The sequence below is a fragment of the Peromyscus californicus genome, unplaced genomic scaffold, assembly GCF_007827085.1.
Source record: "Peromyscus californicus insignis strain IS unplaced genomic scaffold, ASM782708v3 Scaffold_1__1_contigs__length_55948999, whole genome shotgun sequence".
NCBI classification, from domain to species: domain Eukaryota; kingdom Metazoa; phylum Chordata; class Mammalia; order Rodentia; family Cricetidae; genus Peromyscus; species Peromyscus californicus.
Genome location: NW_026294492.1, coordinates 21,328,001 through 21,345,768, shown reverse-complemented (window position 1 = coordinate 21,345,768; position 17,768 = coordinate 21,328,001). Strand labels below are relative to the sequence as shown.

The 17,768-nt window shown below is 40.6% G+C and overlaps 1 protein-coding gene across 2 annotated transcripts in view; it reads right to left on the bottom strand.

Moving 5' to 3' along the window:
• The window catches only part of Babam2 (BRISC and BRCA1 A complex member 2), a 376,695-nt gene that overhangs the window by 212,356 nt on the left and 146,571 nt on the right, over positions 1-17,768 (bottom strand). The window lies entirely within an intron of this gene.

Here is a 17,768-nt window from a genome sequence, read left to right as displayed (position 1 = left end):
AGAGAGAGAGAGAAAAGAGAGAAAAAAAGAGATGAAAGTTTCTGTTAAAGGTGATGATTCCTTCCTGGAAATCCCTGATTCTCAAGAGTTCTTTCTCACTTTTCCTTAATAAATTTGCATTCATTCTGCTCAAATAATAAATACATACATACATACATACATATATACATACACTTTAAAAAACAATAAAGATGTTATATAGTCAGTCACCTGATGTGACGTGAAAGATCTCAGTTGAACTGCATGTTAAATTACTGAAACAAATTATTGTTGACAAAAACACGGGTAATTTTTTTCTTACTTCAGAAATGTGCCTAACCATCCACAATATATAATGTATCAAATATAAAGAAAAGTATGTAATGGATAAAAAAATATACAAGATGGTGTGAACATTACATCTTATTCAAACAATAACTGTAATCATTTCAAGAATCATTGAAAGCACTGATTTTGAACTACCAACTGTCTACTTACAATATCGTCTAAAATATACAAAGAAAATATTGCATACTACATTTAGATGATTAGTTAAGAAGATTTTCCATATAAACTGCAATGCACAGAAATTGTATAAAAGCAGACCATGCCCACAATTCTGTCCTTACACACACACACACACACACACACACACACACACACACACACACACACACGGTGGGGGGAGAGGCTTTGTTTTTAGAATGGCTATAATTTGAACTTTAACTTTGAAAGTTAAATTTAACTTTCATCTTTTCTTACCTAAATACAAATTTTCCTTGCCTTGAAGGGAATGCCATAATGTACTGGGGAACTAATGTTTACTCCAGCGGTGGGGCCCCAAAGTTGTGCAGCTCTATTATTACCTTGTTAGAAGCCTGAAGGCCTAGTTAATCTGCATTTGAAAACAAAACAAAATAAAACACTGTTGTCTCTATGCTTTTAAACAGAGCTGCAGCCCCATCCAGACAATTGTGTGTCCTAGAATATTCTGCTAGGCCTGGCTTTAGTTAAGACAAAGGCTAAGGGTTTGCTTATTAGTACTTATGTTGATTATATTTGTACATCTTTTCATACTTTGTATGAAAAAAATGGAGTATGTGGCTGGGGGGTATAGTTTAGTAGTAGGCGGCTTGCTTTTTATGGATAAAGGCCAAGATTTGAGCCCCAGTAACACATATACACAATAATGTGAGTCTATTATTGTTGTCTATAAGTGTGTGTGTGTGTGTGTGTGTGTGTGTGTGTGCGCGCGCGCGTACATGCACGCAAGGAAACACTGGCTTAAGACACAGCAACCTAAGAAATCTTCACAGTTCAATGTAGTGTATTCCCAAGAATCCTTGAACCGAAAAGACAGTGACTGCAGTAGACATAACCTGGGGAAGCTCCTCCAATTATTACCCTCCTTTCTACAAACCCTCCATCCCTCTGCGCCAAAAGTGTTGGCAGAAGTTTGGAATGCTAGGTTATATGTACACTAGAAATAAAAATGAAGTTTACTATTTACGTCCTAAATAAGGGTTTGAAAAATCTAAGTTCATTAAACCAATGGTGAGTCTCTGTGTCATGAACCTGCCAACAGTCCTCCTATGCTTAGATGACTACTTCCTCATCTAACTATGTCACACTTTCACCTTCCTCTGCCCCAATAATAAGTACACAGATCAGGAAAGGAAAAAAAAAAAAACCAGACCAAAAAAGTCCACAGAAAGGAATCAACCTCAATATCTAGCACTACGACTCATTAATTAAATTATGGCAATTTATTGAATGGAATCCAAGATCCTCTATAAAATTTTGTGGCTATTTTTTTTTTAAAAAAAGAATGAAGTGTGTCCACAATCTCGGTTTAACTGAGAAGACTAGAAAATCGCCAGGAAAGTCTGAATTGACACCAGATGATTGGTAATGGTCATCGAGGAGGTGGAATTGTACCAGGTTTGCCCTTTTCATTTTACAGGTATTTATAGTAGGGCTTTTCATTTTATAATGACCATGTATATAAAATAATAAAAGATCAATATTTTAGTTTTTAAAAAAGTTCAAAATGCAGGAAATCTTGAGAAGTTTTTAGACTAGCCCTTACTCAAGGGATGAAAAGAAAATCCCAAGAGCTTCTGTCCCCACATGCTTAGTGGCAAAGCAGGTCCCTCATCATAGACTCAACCTCAGAAGTAAAAGGAAAGAAAAACTGAATAGCAGCTAAAGTACTTAAAGGTGAAATTGTATCATTCATGGGCTTTGATTCAAATTAATCCAATTTGTAGGCTAAGAAGGGAAAAAGGAGAGATAAAATAGATTAGGCAAATGATAATTATTTCAACTAGGTTAATGGGTTATAAGATGATACAATAGTCTTTCTGCTCTTCGTATGTATTTTTAAATCCCATAATTATTTAAGCATATGTGCATGTGTACCCATAAACACATGTGTGCCCACACACATAGGAAGACACACATCAAAACAAGAAGAAAAGAAGGAAGGGAGGGAGGTTGGGAGGGAGGAAGGGAGGGAGGGAGGTTGGGAGGGAAGGAGGGAGGGAGGGAAAAGGAAGGACTGACCAATTGACTGACTTAAGAGCCAAGTTCAGGAGACTAGAGCTGGCCAAATACAAAACAATACAAATTTCAATAAGGTTAGACTATAACTAGAAATCCACCAAGTATGTTTAAAGTCATAAATCCAAAATAAATTTAAATATATTAAAAAAAACTAATCCATCAACTGATGCATGCTAGATCAATTTACGATCTTGAAAACCCACAGTAAACAAAAGAATCAAGCATTTATCAATATAAAACAGTCTGAAAAGCTTCAACATGGGTGAGGATACACACTAGGGTGATGAAAATAATTCCAGTTTCCTCCTAACTGGGTGGTTTACTTGGTGGAGAAGGAAGATGAAGATGGGAATGAGCTAATGGGTACATGAAGTCAGCAAGAGAACTCTCCAGCAAGGGAGCATTTAGGGAAAATAGTATTGTTCCACTTATAATTAAGAACTTCAGGCTGACGGGGTTGGAGTGACATGCTAAGATGACACCGTAATTGGTAGAGCTGCAGTTGGAACACTGCTGTCCTCACTAGAAGCCTGGCCTCTCACCTAGGGCCATGTGACTGCAACAAGCTTTTTGTAAAGGATACCTTACAAAAAGCAATAGTTCATTACTTTTAAGTGTAACTTGAAAATGAAGTCAATACGCTTTCCCTATGAAACAATGTTTTGCTCTGATGGTAAGCAAGGAAAACTAGAGTGCAAAAAAATACTCAATGAGTGGATTTAATAATGAAACTACTTGGTGCTGTGTCGAAGAGTAGGCCTAAGTTTAATTCATGTAACAGCTAGGCTTAGATTTGCTATGCAAGTCACAGTAATTCATAAGTGTAATTAGTAAATATTTACCTTAAGAATGAATTTTATAACAATCATAGTAACAGGGAAATTCCTATGAAGGGTTCCTAGGAATGTCACTGAGTTAATTATTTACTTACATGTCCTAAGTCAGTTCATCTTCTGAGCTACCTTTAAAAAAATTGGTAGTTAGAGCCTCAGTTCTTTGTTTTTTGGTTACAGAGTTTCTTTGTGTAGCCCTGGCTGCCCTGGAACTCACTCTGTAGACCAGGCTGGCCTTGAACTCAGAGGTCCTCCTGCCTCTGCCTCCTGAGTGCTAAAATTAAAGGTGTGCTCCACTCTGCCGCTAGGCTAGAACCTGGAGTCTTTCTTTGTTTTGTTTTTGTTTGTTTCTGCTGAGGGAACTAAGACACACAAGTAGGCACAGCTTAGCTGGAACGGTGACTCACTGAGCGACATCATTATCCAGGTGGCAATTACCAGGCAGTCCGTCCTTCTGTTGACCAACCTTGCTCTAAGTCAGCACAATTCTCATGGCAGCTGAACAATCTTAATAGAATTCCAAGCTCTCTAGAGAACCCATATGAACCCATTCCTTCTCTGCCTGGACGTCTATGCTTAACTTCCTATAATTTTTTGACCCATGGCATTTCAAAGTCACCTAGAAACATATCAGAAGTTCATGTTTTTACATGGATCATTGTTGTTATCTTCAGCTTGTTATCCTGAAAGTGAAAATGTAATAAAAATGTACCTTTCAAGGCTGGAATTGTGGCTCAGTGGTAGAGTGTTTGTCAAGCATGTAAAAGGGCCGAGGTTCAAGAACACCCCAACATCTAGGGGTGGAGATTGTCAAAAAGCAGACACACAGATATTTGCTCTCCATTAGAGCATCTTCTGAGCAAAGAGTGAAGTAATTAGAGCAGAGCATCTTAAATTCATGGACTCGTTTTTTTAGATTTTTATCAGCCTCGCTATTTTGAGTTGCTATTCACTAAAAGCTCTAAGCTGTGTCAGTATCGGGGCCATATGCCGCAAGTCAACGGGACTCTTTCCTTCTAGCGTTCTCTCTCTCACTGGCAGGTTCTCCTTAGATCTGTCATCTGGCAGGGCTCAGGCTGCAGAGTTGATGAGTTTCCATAGGTTATGTTTGCAGGCTGAATCATACATCTTTTGTAGCTATAATCTGCTGAGATTCACATCACACTCGTACAATATTTAAAACCTTTTTTTCAAGATGTAGAAGTTTTTCAGCATATTCACAACTAGACCAATATCAAACTGTCTTAGCCGAATCGTTAGCTATTGGGTGGAAGTAATCAGGTTTTAGAATTTAAAACCTAATATCTACCCCAATGTTGTAATCTCAGAATTTTATGTATTCCTAACAAAGGTTGTTTGCATCAGCCAAAGTAGTTCACAAATGTTACATTGCGTGACTTGGTTCTGATTTATGGCTGAGATTGTTAGAACTTGTATTCTGTGCCCTTGCTACACATGTACATTGTAAATATTACATAAGAAGATTGGAATGCAATACTCATAAAAATAATTGCAGGGTATTACATAATCAGAAGTCTGTTTCTAGTCTTTATTAGGCTAGTCTCATCCCACTAAGCAAAATATATGTACTAGGTAAAAATAAAATGAGTTCTAGAAGATTTTTATGTTTCCCTTACATTTAAGATTTTAATTACTATAATTGAGGACCATAATTTTTCTTTAAAAAACAGGAACCGTAGAAAAAGTAGGGTCCACTCAAACAATCTAAGAACTTATCTGTATTTTCATTAAGTCATATATATGTGTATATATATATGTGTGTGTATGTGTGTGTGTGTGTGTGTATATATATATATATGTACATGCTGACATACATTTGTATTTTTAAAAGAAAAGGTTTACTGAATATATTCAGTCAACCCTCTGCTTCTAAGAGTTCTGAATCTGATGATTCAACTCAACTAACTGAGGATTAAAATACTTTTTAAAAACTGAACCTGAACCGAATATCAAGACTTCTCATGCCATTATTCCTTAAGCAATGTGATACATTTATATATTTACACATCAGTAGAAATTCTAAATAATCAAGAGATGATTTATCAAGAGAAAAATGGACTTAAGTTATGTGAAATTGATACTCCATTTTACATAAGAGCCTTGAACCATCAGAGATTTTGTTTCTAATGGCTCTTGGAATATCAAGAGATGGCCATGATGTGTTCAGGAGGTCTGATATAATGCAAGCAAGTACAAAGGGAATCCACCCAAATCTGCCACAATGAGCTTCAACTCCTAAAAACACCATATGCCTATGAAGAGTCAACGATGAGTAGCCGACAGTGTATCATTCCCTCCTGGCCTTCCGCAGTCTCCTTTAGTCTAGCTCTTCACGGCACACAGCCTCCCCATTGACATCTTAAGGCTCCATTCTAAAACTTCCAATGATCTTTGGTGCACAATCAACCAACCCTAAACTCTTTCAGCTGGCCATTTCACATTCAACCCTTATGTTTCCTTCAACAGAATTTGAGCCCAATGACTTCACAAACTTCCTCACTTCCATTCCACTTCCATTCTTCCTGGAGGTAGCCAATATGTAAGACCTTATCTGACAAGAAGAAAAATTCGAACCAGGTAAAACCCATAATGTAGAATGTTCCAGGTTGAGGGAGACAAAAATGAAGAAAATGTAAAGGATTTGTCCAGACTAACTGTTGTATGTGCCTAGAATATAAAACTGACATAAGTGGCTGAAGGGACAAGGTGATGCCCATGAACTTCTAGATCACAGCGTCTGGTACTCACTCATCTACTTCGTGTGTGTGTGTGTGTGTGTGTGTGTGTGTGTGTGTGTGTGTGTGTGTGTATACACACACACGTATGTCCTAAGGTACAATCCCCAACTGACATCACAGTTTAATTATTAAATAGATGGGTGGATTCCTTTCCAAGGATGCCTCTGAAGCATATTTTCTTGCAATAATACAGATTTCCTGGCACTGGGCTCCTCAGGTAAAACTAGGCAGAGCAAATGGAGATGATATATTTATTTATTTATTCCTTAAAACCTATACATTCAATATTATATTGTTTTTTAAAAAAAATAAACCATTTTACAGCTGGACATGGTGGCACACACCTTTCTCAGCACTCAGAAGGCAGAGGCACAATTGGATCTCTAAGTTCAAGGTCAACCTGGTCTAAACAGTGGCTTCTAGGCCAGCCAGAGTTACAGTCTCAAAATTTAAAAAAAAAAATCATCTTACCTTTTTATTGCAAAATAAAACAGAAATACAGAAAAATTGTTTTTAAAAAAACAGCCGAGTGATTAGTAAAAGACAAACAGCCTTGGGAAGATCCACCCAAGTCAAGGGCTTTGTTCAGCAGCCGCAGCCGTATGTGATGTACGGGTGCAGCTCCTGTCCTTACCTAAGGAAGGAAAGAACCAGACCATTCAGTCTTAAGAAAACAAGGGGAGTAAAGCTGCAGAAGCAGTGGGAAGAGCTCTTCCGGCCAGACTCTTAGAGTTGCTATGGCTGCCAGCTGCTAACACCTGGGGGAAAGCCAGAGCAGTAGGACCATAATGAATGGAACGCTCAATATAAATCTAGTATCCTTTTAAAAAATTAATTAAAATGCAGGATACAATTTCCAAGTGAGAAAATGTGATTGTGGCAGGAATACTTACAAACAAGTCAGCATTTATGCTTTTTAGGTCTTCATTTTACATGGTTTTATATCATACTGCCTTGTGAAATTAAACTGCCTTAATGTGCTATGTTATCATCTAATAATGAAACTTTTGCTAGAGTGCTAATGAAGTAAATAAATTAAGCTGAACTTTTAGCTCTGTGTCATCAAGTATCAATTGTTTAACCGCAATTATAGATTGCCCACAATTATAGGTGCCCTAACATAAATGTCAGCCTCGTGTGTGATAACTCACAAGCATATGGGTCTTGTTCTATGGATCAACTGTCAGCTCCATGCTCGAGCACTGGAATCCTTCAAAGAATGATACTGAAAAATGGTAAACAGTAGCCTTGTTCTGATATCCAGGTTTGCAACATCAGGCATGGTAACAAGACTGAATCATTCTAAAATTATTATACGTCCTTGCCTAATGCCATTCAGCTTGAAATACAGACCTTGCGCAGCCTTAATGAGGCTTGTGAGTTTTGCTCTTTCATGATAAAATTGTTAGGAAGTGCTAGTAAAGTTTCTTGGGCAGGCTATAATGCACTTCAAATAAAACAGCTCTGGGTTACGCCACCTTGTCTACAAGACAACAGAAGTACCTAACCACAGATACGGAGTACTGACCTGGGCTCCACTCACTGTCAAGTGACTTACTGACTTACTGAAGTCACCTAGAATGAGCAGGGGTGAAACATGTTTATGACACTACTATTGGATCCTGACCACAAAATTCCTGTCCTGTAGTAAGTGTTCTCATCATCCCATTGTATCTGAAGCTGGAGGAACTGTTAGGCAATGAATATGGAACAATGCTAGGAACTGATTTCCACTCCTTCATGCCAAGAAGCCTCTTCTACAGGGAGCTCCCAAGGCAAACACCTATGGGAGAGAGAGCCGACTGAATAAGACCAACTTTGGGTTGGAATCCATGCCATATCATGCTTATGGTATACAGACAGGATAATCTTGAGTAACCATCCTCGTTAACACATTCGCTGTGCTTATTTATCTTAAAACATAGGAGGGCAACAGTGCTTTACTGTATGAGCCAAGAATCTTCTGATTAAAACTGACAGGAACCCAAATCACCCTCACATAAAAGAAAATGGTCACTTAATACAAAACTGTGAAATTACGTCAAAGACTCCAAAATAAAGCGTGCTTGGGAGGGAGACCCAACAGAATTCCTCAAACATTAAACAGTAAAAACCAAAGCCTCACCACTGACAGTACTGCGTCTCCTCAAGAGCAGCCTCTCCCCTCTGCTTCTCATCACGAAGGCCGCCGTCAGTCCCTCAGAGCACATGCTGTCCCAGAGGGAAGCCACCAAGCCAGTGTGCCACCTGAGCCCTTGCAATGTGACCCCACTGAACAGAGGGGTGGCAAAACATTTCAAAACTTGACTATAAAACACTATATAGGCACATTACTGTTCTTTTTAGTGCACACTTTAACATTTTGAAAGTATATAATACACTAAAGAAAGCCGTAAAACGAGCTCAGTCGTTTCCTCGCAACTCTTTTCATGTGGCCACTTGAAACTGTTGAGGCACATTCAGGGGCTTGTATTTCATTCTACTATATAGTGTGTCGAGATGTTGTTTCTATACGAGGAACATAGCTGTGTACAGTCCCAGACCAAATTTCCCTAGCATAAAAACATCTCAGTGGAGAACAAGATTTTTTTTTTCCCTTCCTACTTTAGTTTCCAAATGTACTAGAGAGACTTCTGACTGGTCACGCTGAAGTCACCTAACCTCTGACTGATCATGCTGAGATCACCTAACCTCTGCTAGATGTTAAGGCAACTTAACTAGTCAGTTCTACTAGAGGTGTAGGAATGGGAGAGAATGCATGGGCATAAAGTACGAGCAGCAATGTCTGTCTGTCTGTTTTCCAGTTCTGAGTTCATCTCACGGTCTCACACATGTGAGGCGAATACTCTTCTACCCATGTCTACTCTCCAACCCGGGACATGAGACACTACCACACGAGGAAGGGAAGAGAGACACAAGGCAGATGGATACGAACGTGCCACAGGGATATGCAGCATGGCTCCGTCTAACAGTGGCAAGACTCTGACCAAAGTCCCTCTCTAAATGCTAGCAGTGACAGTAAACCACACACCCCTTGAATGAATAGACTGCTCTGAGTCATGACTCAGAACAGCAGGCACCAGATACCCAAGAGATAAGCACTCCAGATTTCTACACTTGAGTATTCAATCAAATGTGCCTAATCCAAGGATACTTCTGCTAAGCCCTAGAGACTGGCTGCTCATGAGAAGGACTGATTTCAAAGAGCAATTCATGAAGAAACCAGCTTTCCTCTACATTGGTACAAGTTAGCAACACTGAAACCTTCTGGCCGAAGTACTATCAATATTAAGCATGTAACAAGTATGAAAATATTTAGATTTTGTACTGAGTCTACTAAAATACACAGGTAAAAGTCTACAGCAGTGGTTCTCAAACTGCTCAGAAGTCACCTTCACATAGATTGAAAACCCCAAAGAGTTCTCATTTAGGTGTTATCCAGGTTGATATATAGTTTTTTTGGTTTTGTTTCATGGTGGTTTTTATTTGTTTGATTGATTGATTGTTTGTTTGTTCTTAGACAGGGTCTCACTAAGTAACCCTGACTGGTCTAGAACTCACTATGAAGACCAGGCTGCCCTGGAAATCACAGAATGTACCTGCCTCTGCCTCTCAAGTGCTGGTAGGTGCCATCACTCCTGGCTACTAATAACTAACTTTTTGACATATACTACATTCAAAATTTAAACTGGCTTTAAAAGAAAACATAAACCTTATGGAGTTTTATTGTATTTTCTTCTAGAACAGTGGATCTCAATATGTGAGCCACAAACCCAATAGGGGTTGCATATCAGATATTTACGATATGATTCGCAGCAGTAGAAAAATGACAGTTATGAAGTAGTAATGAAATAATTTTTGGTTGGGGGTCAGCATAACATGAGGAACTGTATTAAAGGGTCATAGCATTAGGAAGGTTGAGAACCACTGTTCTGGAAGATTTAAAGTTTGAGATTCAAGTTCCTTATCATTATTATTTTATAGATATTTGATTGTTTCAGCATCATTTTATTCAAAAGATTTTTTTCACCTCTGAACTAACTTTGCACTTTGTCAAAAATCAGTGGTAAATATAGGTCTATTATGAATATTTCATTTTGTCCCATTTCTTTATATTGGTCATCTGGATTACTACAGCTTGGTTCTAAGTCTTTTTTTTTAAAATGGCAAACGAACCCTTACTAAGTCTCTGTATAGTTTACTATTAGGATTTCGGTGACTTGCTCCAGAGGAATGTGTATTTCCTTACTCCGTTTTTTATTGCTGTAGCAGAATACCGCAGCCCAGGTTGTTTGTCTGTTCACCAGTACTTCAACATTCCCCTTTATTTCTTATTCACTTTTAAAGCCAGCCCACCGTTACAGGTTCCATACAGCATTTGCATACACAGTCATTATGCTTTGTTCCTATCGGTCCCGTGTCCTTCCTCACCCCTTCGCCCACCCTTTGCGGGTTCCCTTTTGCCTGAGCAGTCTCCCCTTCCCTTTTCTCTTCATATGGAGCAGAACAAGTCTTAAATCAGGGTGTGAGCCTTCCATTGGGGCTTTTCTTTTTCAGAGTTGTGTAAGCTATTCTGGGTGATTGGTATTTCGAAATAAACTTCAGACTCTGGTTGTCAATTTCTACCAAGACTGCCTGCTAAAATTCTGACTTGCTAGGATTGTGTTAGATCTATCTAACAATTTAGGGAGAACTGATGTCCTACAGTATTGAGTCTTCTGACCTATAAACATCTGTTTAGCTCTTCTTTAGTTTCTCTCCACAGTAGTATACTTTTCAGTATAAAGGTAACTGTTAGACTATCAGGAAAAACTGAAATTGCAGAGTTCTGGGGAAAAGTAGAAGGAAATGGTCATCAGAAATCACACGGAGAAACAGATTTGGACAAACACAATGATGCCCTAAACAGAAACTCGGGCTCATTGTTGTGTGGTTGTTCCACTTCCACAGAGATGGGAAGAAAGCAAACAATAAGCATTTAAATAAGAGTATGTGCCAAGCAGAGGGATATGGAGTTGAAGGACACAGTGTGCAAACCAATGCTTTAATGTATTGCTCACATGGCACTCACATTGGTACATTCTGCATTCTGTTGTTATTAATTAGTAGTCAAAATGCTAATGTACCAAAAAATCATCTACAAACCATAGCAATGTTTGCATTACGCTGGCATGCTTCCACTGTTTACCAATTATGTACGGACTAATTTGTGTTACGAAAACACGCGCTGTAACAGAACAAAGTGGACTTGCGGGATTAGCATTCTCTATGAGACGGGACTGCAGATGGGGCAACCGATAATCATTTGAGATATGGTACGTTCTATGACTGTAACTTTAAAAACAAAACCCAAGCCAACTATTAAAAAAAGAAAATTAAACTGCAAAACAATCAAAGGAAATCACAATGAGAAAATTCACAGCTTGTGAGGATTCTTCAGTTTTCACACGAAAATGCACTGTTGTCAGATTACAGTATGTCACATCTAGATATTTGGGGTGAATTACTGAGCTTTGCACTCAGGGTGGAAGAAAATTAAGAGAGAAAAATGAAGTAACAAAATTTTATGTCAATTTAAATGAAATATTTTCTTCAGAGTAATACTTTGAATAAGTAATAAATTTAACACATGGAAATGTTCATTAGATAATGAAATAATAACCAGACCATTTCTACTCTGTACTTCCTCCAAGCTCAGAAGTCACATTAGTTAATTTCCTATCACTGTAACCAAATACCTGAGGATGGTGGGGAGCTGGCTACTTTCCTGTCAACCTGGCACAAGCTAGAGTTATTTGGGAAGAGGGAACCTCAAGTGAGAAAATGCCCCAACCAGACTGGCCTGTGGGCAAGCCTTGTGGGGCATCTTCTTGGTTGATGACTGATGTGGAAGGGTACAACTCAGTGTGGGCAGTGCCGTCCGTGGCTGGTGGTTCCGGGCGCTGTAAGAAAGGGCTGAACAGCCATGAAAAGCTCATCAGTGAGCAGTGTCCCTGCATGGTTCCTGCATCAGCTTCCGCCTTGAATTCCTTCCCTGACTTAATACAATTGCAAGATGAAATAAACCCTTTCCTTCCCACACTGCTTGCGGTCATGGTGTTTCATCAAAGCAGTAGAAACCCTAACTAAGACAGGTGGTTACTAATGGTTGCCAATTTGATAGGACCTAGAAACATTTAGGAGAGAAACCTCCGGGTACATCTATGGGAATTTTTCTGGATTACAGTAACTAAGGGGGCAATACCCACCCCAAATGATTGTAGGCCACTCTATCACATGGGCCAGGGTCCAGGACTGACTAAAAAGGAGGAAGGGAGCTGAGCATCAGCAGCCATTGCTCTCTGATTCCTGACTGCAAATGTGATGTGGCCAGCTGTTGCCACACTTCCTCGGCCACAGCGGGCTGTATCTTCAGACGCGAGACAAGGCCATCCCTTGCTTCCTGCCACACTTCCTCGGCCACAGTGGACTGTATCAGACTGTGAGACAAGTCCATCCCTTGCTTCCTGCCACACTTCCTCGGCCACAGTGGACTGTATCAGACTGTGAGACAAGGCCACCCCTTGCTTCCTTAAGCTGCTCCTGCCAGGGACTCCGTCACAGCGGTAAGAAAAGCAGCGAATATACCAGGGTAACTTAAAGAGAAAATACTAACTTGGGTTTATAATTTCGGAGATTTCAATCCATCATCAATTCCCCCACTACTTTTGGCCTATATCAAGACAATATGTCACGCTAAGAGCACACTGTCGAATGAAACTGCTCCCCTTATGAACAAGAAGCAAAGCAGAGACGATGAGGAAGAGAGCAGGTTCCAGAGCCCCCTCCCAGGATGGCTTCTAAGGAGCTAAGGAGCTCCTGCCAGCCACCTTTTGGGAACTGGACCCCAAACACTGAATACATGGGCCTCTCTAAGACACTCAAATTCAAATTTATAAAAGGAAAGTATTAAAGGCTGTCCTGTTTTACTTCCTTTGACATTCCCAAAGATCCTGTGTGGCATGTCTAGTATCTTGATCAGTTCTATTGCTGGAACAAAATACTACATAGCTAGATAGTTTCAATCAAGCAGGTTATTTCTTAGGATCTCAGAGGCCAGGCAATCCAAGATCAAGGCCATAGCAGACCTGGTTCAAGCACAGATGGGTCTAGATAGCTCTCAGGGGTCTCTTAGATAGACTGATGCCTCAACCATTCACACTCCTCCACTCAGATCCATTTATTTACCCATTCACCATGTACCAGATACCTTTGTAAAGAAACACTCCTTTTCTCAATCTAGAAGACGAGCAAACTACTGCCCATGGGCAAAATCCAACCCAAGGCCTGCTTTTGAAAATAAAGTTTTATTGGACCCCAGCCATACTCACTCATTTACATATTGCATGTAACTGCTTTCATACCATGACAGCAGAGTAGTTGTGACAGAAACCATATGGCACATCAGCCTAAAATTTTACTATCGTGCCCTTTAGAGATGGCTGGCCCTCAGCTAGGGAGGCTTCTTCTCCAAGCCTCACTCCTCTCTCCAGAGAAGAGAGGTGTGATAAGGACAGTGAACTAAAAGTCACAGTCCCATACTTAATGAAGAGACAGCTGACATTTCCCAGCAGAGTAAATGTTCATCCCATCTCACTGTTCCTGCGTGATTGAGTCCCAAATGCAGATTTTGGCTCAAAGTTAGCGAGGATAAATCAGGCTTGTTACTGGAATAAACAGCATGCTTCTTTCATGGAGCTTTCTTCTGGGTACACATTCCTGCTTTTAGAAAAGTATGCACCCTCCTATTTGATTAGACAGAAACTATTTCCCTTGAGATAAGAAGATGAGTGCTCCCTGTGAATTCATTATTCCCTTTCAAGACCAGACAACCGCTTTGCTTGAAAGCCAAATTGCGCAAGAATGAGTTAAAGCAGTCTTTCTAAAGGCTACTTCTTACGTGTGACTTTATCGGATCCAAAAAGAGTAAAAGTTCTCATATTCGGAGGCATCATTTACCTGTATGGTACACAGGAAAAGCTGTGAGGTCTGCTTTAAGTTTACAGACACATAGGAGGATGAGAGGGTTTGGGAGGTTTGCAGTTTGATACTAAGAAGTAATTATAATCAGTAGCACCACCTCAATAAGCTTCTAGGTTTTAAATAAAGGGAATAGTTGGGAGAAATCACTCATTTCCTCCCTGGAAATCTGGTAATGCTAAATGGACTTTCAAGCAGTTCTGAGTTAGAAAGGACAATGCAGGAATTCATACCCCTCCTCCCAAATCCCAGGGTCATCAAGCAGCCCCATTCTCCTCTGAGACAACAAAATGCAAACCCCTCCACCAAGCCTAAGGAAAGGCCAGAGAATGAGAAGTTACAAAGCTCTACCAACTTCTTAAAACCTAATTCTTGACAGCAAGGCACAAGATGTGACTGTCACACATATACTTTCAAACATGCTGTCATCTATTTTTCCTAATTCTGTGAAAGAAATGGGTGTTTTCCACTAACATAGCTTTAAACCTTCCAAAGGCAAGCTAGCAGGAAGATTGGCATATTCACGTATACTATGGATTTCAACAATTCCTTTACAGAAAAGCCTTCACTTTAGAACTCTGGATAGAAGCTACAGAATCCATAGGATGCATAGCCTTCGCCAAGCTTCACAATTCAGGCTCAAAGTCTCAGAGGGGAGAACTGAGGCAGGAGAAAACTTAGCAACACTCGAAAACTTACAGGGTCATGAAAAGGAAACAAAGCCCTCATTGTGGAATAGTTTGTCTTGGCTGCTGACTGACAGACAGTCATGAAACTTCAACACAACAGATAAAGCAAAACTGTCCACAGAAACAATGTGTTTTTCCTAAAGACTCTCTCAATCAAGGACGCTAAAAACAAATAAGCTGTGTCTACTCAGGCCCCCAAACAAAAGCCTTCTCTGGGATTATTCTGCATGGGGTCTACGTTTCAGTGAAGCCTGGTCGCTTCACTTGGACTCTTCAATTCTGGCTTCCATCTCATTCCCACAATTGGCTTTGTTAAAATGCTGACTGAGAGTATTTTCTAAGCAGTCACACCCTCACTAATACCAAGCCTCTACCCTGGCCACCGAGCTCTCTCCATCCCTGGGCTCCTGGCTAAGTTAGGTGTGCCTTGTCTTTCCATTCACTAGCTGTTCATTCCACAGCATCTGGCCATCTTTTCTTCATGGAGAGTGTTAAAACTTTAGCTTCTAGTTCTGGGTCCTTTATCCTTCTACTGATACACAGTTCTCGGCTGGATCTCCCAAGCTCAGACCTTTGCTTGCTTACTGTTTCAGGCTGAATTCCCTCTTTCAAAATGCCTGCTTTGGCTTCATATCCCTCTTCTCCACATTGACCTCTTAGGGCAGTGGTTCTCAACCTGTGGGCCATGACCCTCTCACAGGGATTTTGTATCTGGTATCCTGAATATCAAATATTTACAACTCATAACAGTAGCAAAATTGCAGTTATGAAGTAACAACGAAAATAACTTTGTGGTTGGAGTCACCACAGCATGAGGAACTGTATTAAAGGGTCACAGCATTAGGAAGGTTGAGAGCCACTGTCTTACGGCCTTTCCTCCTGTTGCCAACTTGAATCACTTTGAGATCCTCATTATTCTCACTATTCAAGGAGCCATGAGAAGAGCCCCGCACAAGAGAGCAGATTCTAGAAGGAGCATCCATCAAGGAGCCACCGCTGTCTTCAAGAGGAGTTGAAACAGATGGTGATAGCAATGCCGATGAAGAGGGCCCAGCCCAGACACAGGAGGGATGGGGCCAAAGAAATCAAACCCGAGCTGCTCCGTGCTAACTCAGGACAAGGGAGGAAGACCTTTATAAGGAGGTCTGAAGTCATCTGACATCAGGATATTTATCACGCACCTTCCTAGTGTTATTCCTCACTAGTCTCTTTCAAGAATTTCTCTTAGAGCCTAGATTATTACGTACTCCCCAAATTAAGTGTGCCCCCACAGTCATGCACCAACTGGATAAACCTTCCTGCACTGGGGGTCCCTTGCCTCTTCTCAAGCCCTTGGTCCTAAGTTTTCCTAACCATTTGTATGCATAACAACCTTTACTTTTTTCCAATTTTTATTATAATTGTCAACCAATATTGATTTACAGATTAATGGGCTTCTATGTGCTGTTTCCATGACATGACTGCATTTTAAAAGCCACATATATATGTAGGATCCCAGTTGGTACTTGATTATTTCCAATTAATGTTTGTTAACTGTATATTATGTATAACTGTATAATGAGGTACTTGAGGACAATGATTAACGCTTGAAGTTTTAGTGTATGGATGTGCCGAAACCTAGTGCCATTTTGAGTCTAAATCAAGACTGAGGTATTCTGCAGAGAATACATGTCAAACCCAAACCATACCCATTGGGGGGTTCCACTGCAGAAGTTACAGCAGCATGGGACACTGTGGGACGAACTCTGATACTGACTAGTTCAAAGTTCCTCATCTTTGGGCCATTACATCACAGTAAGGTCACCCTTAATAACAAACCGAACATAGAAATCATGGGAAGGGAAAAACAGCTTTCCATTTCCCCTAGGCTATCATAGTCCACGGGTCCTGATCAACACGAAGAGATACTCTTGTTTTGGCCTAACCATGGCTTTGTTTGTTTGTTTGTTTGTTTGTTTGTTTTTTGAGACAGGGTTTCTCTGTGTAGCTCTGGCGCCTTTCCTGGAATTCACTCTGTAGCCCAGGCTGGCCTCGAACTCACAGAGATCCACCTGCCTCTGCTTCCTGAGTGCTGGGATTAAAGGTGTGCTCCACTGCCACCTGGCTTACCCATGGTTTTTAAAAATATTTATCAGACTAGTGAGATGGCACAGTGGTTGAAGGCGCTTGCCAACAAGCCTGATGACCTGAGTTCAATCCCAGGAACCCACATATTAGGAGAGAATGACTTCTGCAAGTTGTCCTCTGACCTCCACACATATGCCTTGACATGGACACAAAGACACACACACACACACACACACACACACACACACACACACACACACACACACACACAATATATATATATATATAAATAAGAGTGAAAATACTTATCTTTGCCATCACTTAAAAGGCAGGCACTTTTCATATTCCAAAACTTAAAAGCCTGAGCTTCTGGGCTCCTTCTACAAACATCTGCATATCTGGCACACCAGGCCCTACTGTCACGGGGAAGCAGCTCGAGCTGAACGGCAGCTGCCGCGCTAGATGAAGCACAGGCTTGCAGACTCATTACGGTTCTCACCATGTCCTACTCCACTACATCAAGCCAGAGCCCCTCTTCACAGCACCTTTCTGGCTCCGCGAGCATCTGCTGAGCCAGGTTGGCATGAGAGTAGGCTGGTGGGAAGACCTTAACCTACTAAGCACCCTCAGGCTGAGGAAGCTGCTCCCAATTCAACCAGACAATCACAGCAGCAGGGACTCTGTAGTCCTGCCTTCCCCATTAGCGAGCCGCTGGAACCGCTGTGTGCAAACAATCTGGGAATTCACTGTAGCTCTCTGCCCGTCTAGGACTCCTAAACACATCTCGATAGGCTCACCTTCATTTCTGCTTTCTGTCTCTACTTGGCAGAGTGAACTGTTTCTCACTGTGCGCCCTG